This window comes from Anarhichas minor, unplaced genomic scaffold, assembly GCF_050575085.1.
Source record: "Anarhichas minor isolate MPS153535 unplaced genomic scaffold, ASM5057508v1 ptg000017l, whole genome shotgun sequence".
NCBI lineage: Eukaryota > Metazoa > Chordata > Actinopteri > Perciformes > Anarhichadidae > Anarhichas > Anarhichas minor.
In genome coordinates, this window is record NW_027466463.1 from 8365714 (window position 1) to 8369192 (window position 3479).

Consider the following 3479-nt stretch of genomic DNA (forward strand, 5'->3'; position numbering starts at 1 on the left):
CCTTGGACATCAGGCCATCGCCGGCCGGGAGGGAGCCGTTGCCCTTGGACATCAGGCCGTCGCCGGCCGGGAGCCGTTGCCCTTGGACATCAGGCCGTCGCCGGCCGGGAGGGAGCCGTTGCCCTTGGACATCAGGCCGTCGCCGGCCGGGAGGGAGCCGTTGCCCTTGGACATCAGGGCGCCGCCGGCCAGGAGGGAGCCGTTGCTTTCAACAATAACTTTTAGGTAGAGAGCTGATGCCTCAACATCCACTTCATTGGCTTCCACTGTCACTGAAATAAAGACATTGGATTAATAAATTCAAATCTAAGAAATGATTTTCAACTTCTCTAGACTTTTACAGTGCTTTGAGAATTCTCAGTTCTTCAACTTAAAAACAAACGCTTGCTCTTAATATTTGGCTTTAAAGATTTAAAATATACATGTTTTACAACAACACGACAGTACATACACCTCTCACGGTGTCCAATGATAAATACGCAGCAACTGTATAACTGAAATCTTATGGGCAATGTAGCTTAGACATTTTTTTGGAATCCAAACACCAAAAGACAGACAAAGCATTAATGAAAACAAGCCATCCTTATAGTTATTATAAAATAAAAGAAATCATATAACATAGAATGCAGTGTGCCATAAAACTGCCAAAACATAATGAGTCATAAAAAATGTCATAGTCATTAACATGGCTAGAGAAGACTCGTCAGTCCGTTGTTCTTGTTGAACCACACAAAGACTACAATACACATTGCACTCTGGTGTTACAGTGGATGTTCTTGCAGAGATCACACAAACCCAACAACAGCAAGGTTTAGTTTGGACCTGTCAGCATCTTATTCACAGAATTATCGTTATGTTAATTAAAAAGTGTTGACCAGCTGCGGCTAAAAGTGAAAAGCTACCTCAATGTTTAGTCCACTAATCCTTGTTAATAATCAAAAGACATGAAGAACAGTTTCACTTTGATGGAACATTGGAACATTTGCATTTATTGTTGAATAGAATACATAGAGCATAGTATTTGCATTTCAAAGTTTTATTGTTATTTTCAAATTTACATTTCAAACTTTATTTGTAAATTTGAACCAAACACACCAGATTAACTGGCATGTGTGGTCCGTGGGAGGAAACCCACGCAGACATGGAAGAACAGAGGTGTTGATTTACCTTCTATACCTTTGAGTTACTATGAACCCTAAAGCTATAGAGGCAGGTGTTCTCCATGTGTCCCCAGTTGCTGGTGATCTGTAGCTTCACATATCTGAAGACCCCTATGTCTGGATTCTGGTCAGAGACAAGAGAGAGAAATGGATAAAGAGAGTCAGGCAATGTAACAGAGACACAAATGAAAGGATAGGACATCAGCGATAAAGAAGACATTTTGTTTTAATTCCAGATGTTCCTGGCATCTGTGTTGACCACATGGTCTTTGCATGTTTGTAATCTATAGTATTAATAGCAGCTCCACCTCTATCTCTAATAGTTAGTTTAACTACAGCTTGCAGCCATTAACATGGCAGGACGAGGTTTCATCCTCAGAAGAACAATAAATAGTTAAAGCTAATCTCTGTTTATTAAGCTTGTTGTGGAGAAATCTGGTAACCTCACAATGTTTTTGAATGTGACCGAATAACACGTTCATGGATGCTGTTCTGTCTAACTTATATCATACTCACGGGCAGTTCAAAGGTCTGAAGTGCTGCGCTGTCCTGATCGTAAACCAGTGTCCCCAGGTAGGTGCCTTCCTCATCCGTGGTGCTCATTCCCTGGAAGAGACAGAAAAGAAACGGAGATGAGCGGAGCCTTTTGTTGTGTATGACATGTCGAGGATGATGACAGAAAATGTCTGACTTACGTAGATTGAAAATTCCCTCGGTGCTCTTGAAATGTGTCCATCGGGGGACTGGCTCTTTGGGATGTGGCCGAGTGTCACGTGAGTGATGGAGACTGGGTGCGACAGGGAGACGAATAAATGCCCTTGGCTGCCTGCAAAGGACCAGCATTGTCCTGGAAGCAACGGTGACTGTCCCTAAGGGGGAGAGAATTTCATTTTGCAACTGTTACCTCCATGTTCTTTCATATTAAATACCAGAAGTTTCAAAAGTGTAATTACAGGACACTGTAAAGCAATGTGGCTGTAACTCCTACCTGGATCACTCTTCGTTGTGCTTTGGATAAATAGCACCCGAAGAATAGTCGATCCAATATTCCAGCTCCTTTGTTGCAATATGTGTCCGACGATAAGTGACGTAAAACTCTGGCTCCTGCATGCACACAAGTAAAGGACACACGTACAAAGTTAGAAATCAACCTCCGAACAAGTTCCACAATAAAGCACATGTATGAATAGTGATGAGACGATGATGAAGATGATGACGATGGCTCACCTAGCGATTCTAAGGCAAAGTTTGCCATCGTGTCTGCCACGGGAACAAGCGTGTTCGTCCACTGTTTGAGCATCTGCACCTCCTGCTGGACCTCTTTCAGTTGAATACACGTGTGTGTGTACTGTGTGAATCCTGAGGGACACAAAGCACTAAGTTAAGAAATGTCAGTTTGATGTGGGGAATGAAATAAAACCAGCTGACCCAGGATTTACATGTATACTAGAAATGATTGTGGCAAAAAGTTTAAAATCACTCACCAACAGCAAGAAGAAGCAGGAGCAGGAACCATGGGATCATCTGTGTCCTGTCAGTAGTGTTGATACTCGGTGTCCTGTCACTGGTGATGATACGGTGTGACCTGTATCTAGTGAAGACACTTGGTGTCCTGTCAGTGGTGTTGATACTCTGTGATCTTAGTTGGTTGGCAATAGACTCGTGGTGACCCGTTGATTCCTGGTCCATGGCAGTGTCTGTAGAGTCGTTCTCATTCATTGACTCAAGAGGATCTGCAGAGTCCATATGATATTGGCCCCTGCCGTGACCTTTCCTCCCCCGAAAGACCCTGAAAGATGCGACAGATGTTAGTAAGACTCATTCATGTGAAGATTTATACAATGCTAACTCCACAGCATACGTACAAGACACAATATGTGCACACAAACTTACCTGTACAAGTTCTCCCTGTAGGAAAGGGTTGGAGTTCCCTCCTCTGTGTAATAGCCAACCTCCTGCAGACGAACACTTTTCCTCAACACGGCTGGAAAAGGGTAGAAAGACAGAGAGGTGAATAGTCAGCAACACACAATGACGCAGCCAGAGACTTTTTTACGACAAATGGTGTATATTGTCACTATGAACAATAACGTAATGGAATTAATGACAGCTAGGAAATGCAATTAACAGCATACAGTATGTGCATTCGCCTTCCTTCTTCCTATGAGTAATACACAGCTAGAAGGTACATTAAACTATATAATACTAACATGAATAAAAACAAAAATAGGATAAAAGTATTGACATGTTTGTTGACTTGTACTGCCTGATCTTTCATGCTCTCTTCTTGATTGGCTTGTACACAAACATATTGCACAG

The 3479-nt window shown here is 42.5% G+C and overlaps 1 long non-coding RNA gene across 1 annotated transcript; it reads right to left on the bottom strand.

The window, feature by feature from the left end:
• Nucleotides 1-957: 957 nt before the first annotated feature.
• LOC142951234 (uncharacterized) lies at nucleotides 958-2331 on the bottom strand. The gene is made up of 3 exons (XR_012954558.1): nucleotides 2149-2331; nucleotides 1677-2029; nucleotides 958-1284 (listed from the first exon to the last, which is right to left on the bottom strand). It is a non-coding gene; the product is annotated as an uncharacterized LOC142951234 (long non-coding RNA).
• Between the last annotated feature and the right edge of the window lie 1148 nt (nucleotides 2332-3479).